This window comes from Camarhynchus parvulus, chromosome 15 (assembly GCF_901933205.1).
Source record: "Camarhynchus parvulus chromosome 15, STF_HiC, whole genome shotgun sequence".
Taxonomy (NCBI): domain Eukaryota; kingdom Metazoa; phylum Chordata; class Aves; order Passeriformes; family Thraupidae; genus Camarhynchus; species Camarhynchus parvulus.
Window position 1 is genome coordinate 6,947,573 of NC_044585.1, and position 13,702 is coordinate 6,961,274.

The 13,702-nt window shown below is 37.0% G+C and overlaps 1 protein-coding gene across 1 annotated transcript in view; it reads right to left on the bottom strand.

Annotated features, from left to right (window-relative positions):
• The window catches only part of ARVCF (ARVCF delta catenin family member), a 245,667-nt gene that overhangs the window by 229,144 nt on the left and 2,821 nt on the right, over nt 1–13,702 (bottom strand). Inside the window, 1 exon segment of the mRNA XM_030958635.1 lies at nt 2,215–2,281. The gene's annotated coding sequence lies outside the window, so the exon portion shown is untranslated.

A 13,702-nucleotide genomic window follows, 5' to 3' on the forward strand; every position in this document is an offset into this window, starting at 1 on the left:
TGCTAATAATAATTAACTTTTAATGAAAACTTAAGAACTAACACACAGCTTTGAAAACTACATGTATTCAGACGACACTTCCTCTCCAATCCAGATTCCCTGTTTACATGACCATTAATACCTGCAAGGATTCATCCTGCAGCACTCCCTGCCTTGTGAGAAGGCAGTCAGTTTGCTCAAATCTACTCCCACAGACAATATAATAAAACACACTGGAGAATATAATCAAAACTAGTTTTGTTCTATGACTTCCAGAGCTGCAGGTATTAAAAAACCCAATATGCTGGCACAACAGAAATGGTTACAACTTCTTTCTCCTACTTAGGAAATACCTTTTTTTTTCCATAAACAAGCAGTACAATAGTTACTTAGTTTTCATGTAACCCTAACTAAAGCAGACTATTATAAGTGGTTTTTGAAAGAAAAGTCTTCACATTCAGACAGTATAATGTTACTCCCACTGAAAGCCACAGAAATGCTGCTGCTGACCTCAGTGGGAGTAAGAGCAGTTCCAAACGGCTCCAACTTTCCAGATTTTCCACCACAATGTCTATTGCACAGAAATGCAATTCAATCTCATCATTAAAAGCCACAAACCAATAACCAATCAAAATAAACCTAAAATTGCTTTATAAGTTAGCAGTTTCAGTCAATGAGTTGCACTTGTAAAGAAAATGACTAGCATTCTTTAGGGCTGACAAGCAATAAATTGAAAGTACCATCATTCTGAAAATGTATGGCTCTCCTGATTAAGGGTGACGTGCTCTTTAAAAGGAACACAGAGAATACCTCACTTCTGAAACAAGAAATCACTCTTAGACACGAACTCTGTAAAAAAGCCCTTTGGTAATGATAGGACAATTAGGACTCTTTGACTCTTCAGAGTATAAAAAGTAGGAAGATTTTCAAAGCTATACATTCCTTACCTTCACAAATATACTGCAGAATAAAAATAGATACATGTTTGTCATGTCTCTACAAACAGCATTTCATTTGATTGCCTTATACCTTTTTACCTAATTTTAAACAAGTAGTGAGGCTGTGTGGTGAAAGATAACACCTTCTGTTCCTATTACTTTATTCCTTTTCACCCCTACAATAATTTTCTTTTGCACTAAATAGTTCCCTGAAATATGAATTTCACCTCAGGCTGACTATTATAGTGAAAAATCCCCTAAGAAATCTCCCACCTCTTCTATACTGCTTAGGATATTCAAAAGCAGTAGTTTTCAGTTCTGCTAGTACTGTGTAAACTGTATTCCCATCTTTTACCCAAAAATCTACTTTCCCTTAAACAAATTTAAAAGGAGACTAATAAAAAGAAATGAAAGCTTTTAGAAGTTTGAATTATTTGATCATTTTTATTCATTTAGCAAGTACAGCCATCTTCTGGTTTTAGTCACTTAAGAGATCAGGGTTTTTTTAATTATGTTCCTTTATACCCATGTAAATTACTTCTCCTTGTGTAAGGAAGCTTCTGCCTGGTTAGGTCTCAGGAATAACTTCTAAGATTAGTGAGAGCCATACAAATTAATAAATTGCTTGCTCGTTGCCTACATTGACTGTGCTGTCCTGCCATGGGCCCTTCTCCTACAGCAGGGAGGCTCCGGGGCAGCAAGGCCCACACTCCATGCTGAGGTAACCACAGAGTTCACAACTGTGCAACATTCCCCTGCCACAGATTTCTGCACAGACAGCTCTGGGAACAACCCCAAATGAAACCTGTCTGTACAGCTGAACACAAAACTGAGGGGCTGAGAAGGGCCAGTCCAGAGGTGGGAAGTCAGTTCACCTCCTGTCTAAAAGCCAGGCAGCACAAAACATCTTGACAAGGCCCATTTATAAAGTTTTGGAAGCTTTATTATTAGCTACATTATATGCACTTGATTATTCTACATTTTGATTATAACAAACACTTGTTTTTATTTGGTGATTTGATATTCCAAGCAGGCTTACTAAAACTCTTGCATATTTTAGCTATACTCAGATCAAAAGTCCTTCTGTTTGATAGGAAGGTCACTACAGGCTATTACTATAAAAAGAATTTAGCCTTTTATCACTTTATTGTTGGCTAACAAATGTCAACTGTGAGACTGCTACTTTTTAAATCTATTTACTGTCCCAGACAATTCTGCTTTCTAGATTTCATACACACAAACACATGTAATAATGAAAGAAATATAAACTTATGTAAGAAATTTTGCCAACTCTTACCACCCTTTCAGGCGAGTTGTTAGGCCCCTCCCCTTGTTCATAAAGCACAACTCAGTTACGGATCTCCCTGGAAAACATAAGAGGCAGATCAAACTGAATAAACTCTGTAACTAGTGTGAGTAAAGGCTTGTTGACCTGAGGAATGAGACAACTTCCCATAGAGTTCACAGCCCAAACACCTGCCAAAACTGCACTGCCATCCCTAGTTCAAAACAGCTGAATTCAAGGCTTTCATCAATCTCTAGAGTTCCTACTTCCCAAAATCAAAGTTCAAGGCTGAAATGTCTATCTAATTTGAATGCTCTAGTATGTGGCAAAGTTTCTACTGACAGCTTTGGGTCATGAACTCCAAAAATCATTTGTTATTGGAATAAATATTTAAATCAATTGATTGATAAATGCCCAAGTGTAGCTGTAGCACTACAATGCCAAAGCACCACTGGCCATTGACCCTTCTACTGCTGGCTGCACTGGATTTCTAGGATAGCCACACTGACACAGGGATTCACAGCAGTGATTTAAGTAATGAATCTCACAAATAATTAGGGGTTATTTTGTTGGGGGAGGTTACTGCTCTGGATGAAGAGTACTCCCCCACAAGGTCACACCAGAACCCACTAACACCAGACAAAACTAACATTCTGATCCACAAAGGATGCCTGTGAACTCAGTGGGAAAAACAGCTTCTTGCATCTGAGAAACTGATTTTTAAGTGATGGAAAAAATATGAACTAAACTACCTGCAGACGGTTTTTATGAAGGAAGACTTTGGGGTTTGTCCCCCAATTTCTTTAAGCGAGTCAGCATTTGACTTCTTCCCAAAAATCTGTATTTTCTCCTTGGGTGTCATCACCTTCCACAGTAAATTTTATGTTTCATTGAATTATTTACAAGTTGTAAGACAACACTATGTCTCAATACAGTAATTCTAGGGCCTTCAGGATGACACAATGAAAATCTAGCTAATTACTAACAGGATGCTTTATTTATCTTCAACTCTGATACGTAAATGCTTTTAAGTGCTGCAGAACAAAGGAGAAACCATATCACAAACACAAAACGCACAAGCAAGTAGAGCACGTACACGGAAATTCAGTTTGTCACAAAATAAAATTCATTAAAAGGGTCACGTTGTTCCAGAAACAGCACTGAGGGAGATGGTCTAATCACAAAAAAACAGGTTGAATCAGTGCAAATCCAACCTCAGGCAAGAACTTTCCTCAAAAGTTTCATTTTTATTAGCAATTCAGACTTTGTCTAATGAGCAACAGAATCCAGAGGTCAGAAGCAAAATCTTGCCAATGCTTGCCCCTTTAAAAACCCTTTCTCCAAGAAAAAAATGAACACACAATTTCCTCTAAACCAAAAGAAACACAGTTACAGTAATCATGAGAAATAATATTAAACAGATATCAGTAGGGTAATACTACATATTAAAAAAATGCCACTAATAGCTTGACAAAATTTTAAAACATAGCAACAAATCCTAAACTGCATTTCTAAAATTATTTTGAATTGAATATGTCTATCTTGTGTGAGCCATTTTAAAAGCTTCTACTCTTAAAACAAGTGGAAAATTATGGTCTGTTAAAAAGTAAATAATCAGTGAATTTCTTCATGATGATGTAAGCTCAAGGTATCACTTGAGCTACAAATCTGGATACCCTGCTACCTACACATGCCTCTAAGACCTAAGAAGAGTTCAGGAAAAAATTATAATTATCCATAACTTACATTTATGTACATTATAACTTTTTCTCTTTTATGAAAAACTTTGTTCAAAAAGTGTGTTTGACATTCTGGTAATTTATTTTTAATTATTTAATGATTAAAAATTCATCTCTTTCCAGCATCTGAAGATGAATTAGGTGAAGATGTTCATGGGAAGAGATAGTCAAGTGTACTATAAAAATTTTTGATGAGAACAATCTCCTATTAAAACAGATCCCTAACTTTTTGCAATGTCATATCCTAAAAATTGCAAGGGGTGTGGATTCAGTGTGATTTTGGCTATCTCTGTGCACAGCTGACTAAAACATTAGTTAAGTCAAGCAGCAGAGCAAGAGAACAAGCTTTCCAGCCTTAACTTTTTTAACAAGGTTATGAGTCTAGTCTGCCAAACTCCAGGTCCCACAAGGTCTGAGTTTCTCAGGAACCAAGCCAACCTTGAAACTACTGTAGTAGTACAAGTGCAGCTGTATTTTGAACTTAAATCAGTATCATGGCTTAACACACAACAGCAAGCAGGGAAGAAATGATGGAAGTAGAGTCTGTCATGAGCTTGAACAAGCTTCATTCTGCCAGACGAGAACTAACAAGTTTACACTGTGACTGAGGAAGGAGTCTCGTAATAGTTTCTTATAAATATTCAATAGACCCACCATGGCAGCAGCTCCAAACAGAGTGAAGGGTGAAGGTCTCTTAAAGAGCAACTCAAAGCCTAAAGCAGCCAATTCTGACTGGAACCTTATGCTGAACCAATGCCAGCTGACAAGGGCATCACCTTCTATTGATGCAGAAAATGATGACTTGATTCAAAAATTGTTTCGTTTTGCTGCCACAAATTTAACAGCTCAGGCTTTGTCCCCACGAGATGAGTAAAACATGCTCATTAGGTAACCTGCTTCCAGAGAGACAGGATTTTAAACAAAGGCTAAGCACCTTTATTTTAATATTACAAATGTGTCTTCAAGGTGCTTTAATGCAGACCAGTTGTTGAGGTGCAAACTGAGCACAGCTCTCCCAGTCCCACAACTGCCATAGGACATGCTCTCCACAAGAACATTGCTCTGATGGAAGTTACAGGTACATGAAATAAGTCCACAAAAGCACTGAGCAGACATACAGTTCAATACACTATCACAGCAATTCTGAGGCTCTTCAAAAGTGTGCACAAACAAAAGCAAATTTTCACTTTGTTCATCCAGTCTAGCCGGCAGGACAATTAAGAATTATTTTAGCAACTTCTTTGAGCTTGTCCAAAATATTTACTGCACATTGTTTTCATCTTCCTAGTTACAGACATGCCAATGTCAGACAATATCTGTTACAATCAACTTGGATTTTCTATTCCTACCAGCTGTCTTAAGTCTAACCAATAAAGAAATATTGAACAAAAAATGGTATGAGAGTATCCAAATGGCACAAAGATAAGCAGGCAGTTATTTCTTACTCTGAATGCAGTAACAAGAGCTCCAGAGGCCAAAATGTTCCAGCTGAGCTAACTATGGCTTCCTGCTGCCGTTACCAACACGGTACTGTAGAAAAGTAATTGCAAATATTACTCACAAAGAACAAAATAGAAGCAAACAAGATAATGGAAGAAACATGTATCTCCTGGCAAAAACAAAAACTCATTAGAAGATTATGTTCAATGTAAATCAATATGCTTTGAAGCCAGCTGTATAAAGTGACAGTGGAAGCATTAAATTTGAATAAACCTCTTAAAATTCTTTACTGCATTAATGGCAGAAGTTTGACCTTAAATGTAAATTTAAATAGACACAACCAAGTTGGTTAAAATCACAAATTGCAGTCTCATAAATGCAGCTGCTAATGGTGCCCTCAGACCTGCAGCCAAATCCTAGTCTGACTCAGCTCTGTCCATCCAGCTCCCCTTCACAGCCAGCACTGGAAAAGGGAGAGCCACTGATGCCTTATCCCCACTGCTGAGAAACAGAAAGGGATATTGTCTTGCAACCTTGGAACTACTTTCTGGTTTTTGCACAGCAGACACAGAACAGCTGAGACTGGAAATACCCTTGGATATCACCTGACAACTCTCCTGCTCAAAGCAGAGTCAATTTGAGCAAGTTGCTCAGGATCTTTTCAAGTCAGGTTTTGAAAATCTTCAGGAACATGATCGCTGCAATCTCTGGCCAACTTGCTCCAGCATTCAGTTCACACTTAACAGCAAATTTTTCTTCAGTTTTGATTGAAGTAAGACTCCTCCACTTTGTACCTGTCAGCATATGACACTGTGCTGCCTGTTGTAATATTCTTGATCAGCACAAGCTGCTTAAATCAATGAGCTCCAAAAATGACAATGAGATGTATAACCATGAAATTTATTGACCATGCCTGCATGCATTAGTAATCACACAGTATGGCCTCTGGGTCCAATAATGCAGAGAGTTGGATTCCTTCATCTTCCAATGACTGCTCTAAATTCCCCAGTCACACAAGGACACACAAAACAAGCACACTTTTTTTTTAGTCCTAGATATTACACCTACTTTAAACTAGTTGGATTTTGTCTTGTACATGTTCAGTAAGTTTCTCTCCATTTCATAGTATCAAAGGTATTTCAAATAGTTAGTTTCTCAGATAATCTACTATTAATACTCCTTGCCTCAAAAAATATTATCAAAACCCAGTTATTCTGAGGGGGATCTGTGAGAAGCTTGCATGAATTCAATGTTCTTGAGATTTCTATCAGAAATCAGTCTCTTGATTTCATGTGAAACGACAAGCATGCACAAGCATATTTTTTTGTTCTCTATTACAAAGTCTCAAGTGACATTTGCTGTAAGAAGGACAACATTAACAGCCAGCGAAATGTGAAAGGTTTCCCAAGGAGAAGTCAATTCTGTTCATGCTTCCACTCTTAAAGCACTTAGGTAATTCAGGTGTACCCAATCAAACCACACCTGGGTGAAGAAGAGGGAAATGAATATCATGTGTTAATCACCAATACTGAAATTGTGGAACCGTCGCATTTGTGCATAATGCCTTTCTCATTTTATATTGTCTAGAAGAAAATGCCTTGAGAGATTTTCCCCAATAGAATATTCCAACTTGCTGTAAATGTTTCATATCAGTGCAGCTACTGAATCTCTTATTTTAGACTACAAGACTGATAATTAAGTCAGCCTATTTCAGGGTCTTCCCCCTCCCCCGGCTTCTCCATTACAGCTATTTTCATTCTGGACTCTGCACACTGTGCACCTGTAATCTGTATCTACATTGTATTAGCAGGATCCTCTTAATTAGATTTAATTTCTTCAAGTGAGGAAAAAAGTGACATGCTAAGCCTGCCAGTTCTTTGAAGAATGTCCTAGAAGGTCAAATGTGTGTATATAAGGGCTTTGTGATCTGTTTGACACAAGGAAGGTAAGGTTGGTCAACATTTCAGATGCCTTCAGTAATGAAAAGCAAAGTAACTGGTATTGATTCCATCCACATCAATCTCAAAATGGTAAACAAAATAATTATATCCTCTGGATAGCAGTCTCATAGGTACATGCAGATATACTTAACAGATCACAGACAGAAGACAGCTCATTTAAATCAGACACCATGTGAAAGTCTAGTTTTCTTAGTTGAACTACAATGTAGACATTAAAGCTTCTGAAATCTCTACATGCCTTATCACTATGTAATTAACCAAAATCAGCAACTGTGAGATCAGTACTTTTCCTACAGATTACAGCTCCACAGTTTGTCTATTTCTGAAACAACAGAAATACCTGTATTAGTATTTTTGAAGCTTTTACAGTTCTAAAATATGTTAGTTTAGCACATCAACGAAAAAATAATTTTTAAAATGTTAAAATATCCCTCTCTCCTGTGTGAGACCAGCTGCTTTCCCCTAGATTTCAACCCCTTTTCACAATAAATACTTGAGCTTATCCTGTAATTCTTATTAGTCTTTCCTTGGTTTTGTGGCGCCATGACAAACTATACCCTGCATTACTTTAACTAATCAAGGGCTAAAAGGCTTCTATCTCAGGCCTTGTTTTCTGCATCACTGGTGGAATCACACAGTTCAATCCCATATACACCAAATCCCTGTCCACCAGCCTCCTCTTCCCACCTGCATTACTGCAACACACACATCTGCATTTGGCACCTGTTAAGTTCTTTCACTACCAGGATCAGTCGCCAATTTCTTTGGCTAAACACTGCAACTTCAAAACACTGCTATATTTACTCATTATTGCACAGGTAGTAAGCCTGTAGTACAAAAAAATAAAATCTACAATAAGCCAATACATAGTCTTATTTATGCTTAAAATGTCTACTGCCAATTACAGGTAATTACAGCCCAATTCTATGTTTTCTAAAGGTAATACTACATAGAAAGGCTGCTGCATTTTAACATGAGTCATTGTAGTTCTTGAAATAGTGATACATAAAATGATGTAAAAGAAATACAGAATCTATACCTCAGATTTCCATAAAGAAGAGATTTTTCTGCATTGCTCCCCTGCCTTGGTTGTATCTTGAATGCATTTCAGAACATTTAACTTGTGAAACTTTACAGATCTTCCTAATCCCTTGTGGCATAGAGAATGACCTTCTACTTCTTTCTACATTCAGATGCATAATGCAAAGCAATTTTTTTCATTTAGGACATATAAATGGTTAATCCAAAAGAAAGGGAGCAAATACAAGGTCAAAACAATATGGGAAAGTAAAACACCTTGTAGGGCAGAGCTTAAGACACTGACAGCTCTCTTCGCCAATGTTAAGGTTACCAACATCACACTCCTACAGAGAGGGAAATGAGAAGAATTTGCTAAATATAGCTATAAGTGGTTGGAAGGATGCCTATCCTTATTTGTGCATTCATCTGTTTAATTGTGGGCAATATAGTCCACTAGACAGCCTGAAGCAAGTGTAGATGTTCAATATTCTCTGAATTATACAACCTCAATTGGAAAATGGACTTAATTACACAGTTTACATCAGTATAAATGGCAACTTCGTATTTTGAAACTCTCCAAAAGCTGTATGTACCTCAATTATTTTCTCAGGTTTTGGGGATGTACTAAATGCCTTCAAAACTGTGCAGTTTTAAACAAGGATGGTGAGAAAGGCCACAGAATTCTTGTGTTTATTGTACGACTGTCTTTCAAATCCAAACGTAAACAAATACATATCCTGACACCAAAAATCAAGTTTTATGCTCAGATCTTCTTTACGTTTGGTCATCGTCTGTGGAGACTGACATTTTTCTTAAACTGATCTGTATGTGCATTTTTAAAATAGTTCCAAAAATTTAAATATACACGTCAATACATCTTACCAAATTAATCCATCTGTATTTGAAAATAAAGCTGTAACAATCACACAAACATGAAAGAAACAAGTCAAGGAAGTTTACACACCTGTGATCTAAGCTTTCAAAAAGATTCCTAAACCCTTGGTTTCAGTGATAATATTGTAAAGATATATAAAGGAATTAAATAGGCACTAGGTGCCTAATTCACTTTAAGAGTTTGGGTCTAAATTCCTAACAGATCACTGAAAGTCTCAGCCAAAGTATCAGTTTATTTATATATGTAACTGAGATTCGCTCATATTCCTTTTATATATATAACAAGCTTCAGCTCAGTTTAACATTAATTCTTCAGAACCTTAAATACTAAGGTTCCTAAAAATCAGAGTTACCATACTGCTTCTCTGCTTCTAAAACAGTGGAAAGTGGTTTGTGGGATCATAAATGAAATGAGGTGATTGTTTCCGTGTCTAGATAGATGAGCATGGGTTGGGATTCAGAAATCCCACCATCAGCATAGCAAATAGTCTGTAAAAGCTGAAGACTGTTTATCACCTACAGGAACACAGCACAGTGAAACACAGGAAAAAAAAATGTGGGAACCTACAGAGGTTTCAAACGTATGGATTGAACAATTCAATAATCTTCCATCGTCACACCACATTAAAACCAGCACCTTACCCTGCAGCTCTAAAATACTGCTTCAGGAGAGGGAACACGGTTTTGACTTCCATTATCCTCCAGCCTGCAGCAAGGAAGTGCCTTGGTCCTGAATCAGAACCCACAGGAATTTAGCAAGTGCTATTTCTGCTTGTAGTAAAATCTTCAATATGTAATTTACATCTTGATATGTCATCATTTCCTGGTATTTAACTTAGTAACAGCTTCTCCAAAGTAGAGATTTTATTACATAAATTATGGAAGTAGCAGACTGGGTGTAGTGGAGACAGCATAAATTTCTGAATCAATACAAAATATGTCCCTGGTAGTAGTTGTTATTCCATGCAGGTATGTTATTGATTACAGTCATAATGGTCTCACTTTAGCTGCCATCAATAACTCACTACTTGTATTGTCACATTGAATTAAAAAAGAACCAGTCTAAAAATATGAGGAGAAGTTATACCAGCATGGCATGACCCTAGCCTGTGGTGCAAAGAAGCAAAACACTGCCAGTTTAAGTTTTCAAGGATTTGTGTTTGAGACTTCACTTGACATTACATTGATAAAATAAATTCACATGTGATCGTTATTCAGGACAAAAGAGTATGTGTCTTAAACACTCCAGAAAACTTTCAAAAGTATGGATCCTGCATACACTAACAGTTTTCAATACCTTGGCACCATTAGAATACAGGGACTGTTACACAAAACTGAACCAAAGTTTTATGAGTGGTTATTAACATCCTACTGATGAACATGACTGAAGCTTCCTTGCATCAGATTATGAATTGTAGATAGAATGTTAGATTATTTCAGCTTTTTAAATTGCTAATTTTAGAACATAGCCTCCATAAAATACCCATATTTGCTACTCAGCAGAGAGATGGTTACAAAGTGCCGATTAGAAGACTTGATTCAACCTCATAAACTGGATCAGCCTCCAGAGAAGTCTGTCTGTATGCACTGTTTTAATCCACAGCCAGAAGTGGCTGCCCTCTCTCAATTAGGCATCTAATCAACATGCCTAAAGTTACTGTAGCTACCCCAACTTGAGTGATATCACACTTGAGATTCTCCTTCCCCAAGACAGTCAGCACTCTATGAACCATTTTTGTTACCATTTGCTTTCCTCTGGGCAATCTCTGCAAGCTTTGCTACTCTGCCTACTGTTAAAAAGATTATAGTTTTCCCCTTTAAAACCTGCAAAAATTAGACTATCCAATATCATTATATACATTCAGCTCTCATCAAGCTGTGAATCCAGTAGCCATGGACACTGTTGATCGTGAAACATTACAATACAGTTTCTCACCAACAGGATAATCCAGTAAAAAAGTCTGTGCCATCACTTCTCTCACTGGTCTGAATAGCAGTTACTTAAAATTTTATCACTACATAACCCAAATTAAACAGAGAACATTTACTGTAATAAGAAGGCTCCATGGAGGTATTCTAACTCATGGGTAGAATTTCCACCACCAGAGCAGATGAAGAAGAGAAAATTACTGGAAACAGTAAGTCTAGTTTCACTGACTTTACATTGCAATCAATGTAGATAAGTTAATAAAAGACTTCTTCATACAGGAAAAGTTAGGGAAACATTTTTCTGTACAAAAAAAAACCCATGATCATTCCTTTTATGAGAGCAGAAATAAGAGGGGAAGGTAACTAAGCTTAGAGCAGAAAAAAGGCATTTGTGATATACAAAGCCTAGCTCCTGTAAAACTACTGCTCAGCACCTCAATCAGTCAATATCACTGCACCTGTAAGAATTCTTATACAGATTACTTCATCAGGTAATTCCAGCTATTTCCAACCAGAATGCAGGTCTTGGTACCAAGCCCCTGAAAAGTCCACTCACAAGGATAACAGTGCAAAGGAAGCACTGATGCATAATTCTAGACTCCAAATTACTAGGTGCTGAAAAAAATAAGGAAAAGAATAAATATTTTGAGTTTGCTGTAATGACAAAATGTCAGAACTTACCCCAAACTGATTTACTCATTTCTCCCCTCTCACTTGCTTGCAATGTTTAAGCTGTAATTCAATAATGCATTTCAGAAGACAGAAAATGCTTCACAACTCTTAAATAAACCATAAGCAGCTAAACAGTACCTGTTCTAGAGGACAAAGGCCTGTTGCTAAGACACTAGACTTCAAGTTTCCAATGGCTTATGACAGCAGTAACAAGGCAAACAAAATAAATAATAAAAACGAAATTTTCAAAGATACCTTGACAGTGTCCTTTTAATTTTCAGCCAACTTGAGATGTCACGTAAGCACTGAAGCAGCAAAGAGGTGATACTGCTTAGACAGCAAAATCTCAATTCCTCCCTGACCTACAAATCAGAAGCTAATAGATTACTGGTGCACTGGTGTATATCTGCACGGTATCTCATGGAAACCCTGTCGCAGCTTCTGAAACAAAATGCATGTGCTCTGAGATGCAGAAAAAGCATAACTATAAATAACATCAACTGAAGCATGCACAGAAGATTTTGACAACCCAGTCAAGGACCTTATGGAAGAAAAATCCCAAATTGTCTAAGAAAACCATCATATCTGAAGAGATGAAGCATACTGCATGTAGCTCAGGAACAGAAAGGTCTTCCCAGTGAAATATAAACCGGAGAGAGAGACAGAGGCACAACCTTGCCCATATGTTCTCAATGGATCTCAGTACCTTGTAATACTGCCAGCAGCAGCATCACCACTATGCAAGTAGTGGAGGAGAACTACTTTCTTGGACCCCTTAGTCTGGAACCTGTGATCTGAATATTACAATTTAACTCTTTCTAAATATATAGTCAAAATAGATATTTGACTATAGTCAAAAATCACTCAACTTACGGTAATTAACATCAGTTGATTATATAGAGCATTAAGACTTGCAAAATCAAACCAAGATACCTTTCACAGAAATGTTTATCTAGATGGAACAAAACCCATGTAACTACAAAGCAAATATATATACACACACACACAAATGCAGTGTCAATTTTTACAGAATTGGATAAAATAACCTGTTAAAAAAAATGAAGCCAGTCACTTCAAGAGTATAATGCTGCCTTAGTTAAGATTCAGTATTCTCAGAAAGACACATTCATTCCAACAATGGTAAGCTCCCAGTAACAGCAACACTGTAAGAAAATATATGTTCTTTGTAGGAATGAGGAGTAACTAGATAGGAGCTTCATTAACTAAATCAAAGCATTCTCTACCAAAGGTCAAAATATTTAAAAATGCCACCTATATACACATTCCTACTGGGTATTTTACACATTTTTTTAATCCCCAAGATTAACTGATATTCCAAGAAATACATTTACTTTGGTGGGTCAAAATGTCAGACTACCCTGAAACAGTGGCAATCAATGAGTTTCATCAGGACTCCAAAATATTATTTTGTTTGATCACTGTAAATAAATTAATGAGTAATAGATGCTGTCCACTTACTATTAAATGATTAGCCATTTACAGACAACACACCAAATGCTACTTGAAATTGTGAATGCCAGAGGGTTGACTGTCAGGCTTTCAAAAGATTGGATATTACTAAATTAAGCTGTCTCTTCTTAGAATGCTGACAAAACCAGTCACAAAAAGAACTGGATTCACTAGAATTAGCTATTTCTCTTAAATACTACTTAAAACAAATGTAACCTAAGCTAATGGAGAAGATGTAGACTCTAGAAGCTCAGCGGACTGCACCAGAAGCAGCTTTTCAGTTTGCTTTGGACTGCCTGTGAAATGCAATGGTAGGAGTGAAAAGGACAAACAGGGAACAAAACACTTGCACGGCAGTTTTCTGGGGTTGGCTTT